Raw genomic sequence first — 264 nt, forward strand, 5'->3', positions numbered from 1 at the left:
GACCCCGCTGCCGTCGCGTCTCCCTCGCCACCGCCGCCTCCTCCTGCGGGCGCCCGAGGCCCGAGCCTCCACGCCCGCGCCCGTCCCCGACCGCCGGCGCCCGTCCTCGTCCCCTCCGTCCTCCTCCTTCCCCAACTCCGGCCAAACCCCGGCGAACCTTGACATCCGTGCCGGCCCCCGATCCAGATCTGGAAGAAGGTTGACTCTGAAAATCCTCCAAGTCCCGAATATTTTCACAATATGTTGCTTTGTTCATCATGGCAT

This window comes from Triticum aestivum, chromosome 2D (assembly GCF_018294505.1).
Source record: "Triticum aestivum cultivar Chinese Spring chromosome 2D, IWGSC CS RefSeq v2.1, whole genome shotgun sequence".
In the NCBI taxonomy this organism is placed as follows: Eukaryota; Viridiplantae; Streptophyta; class Magnoliopsida; order Poales; family Poaceae; genus Triticum; species Triticum aestivum.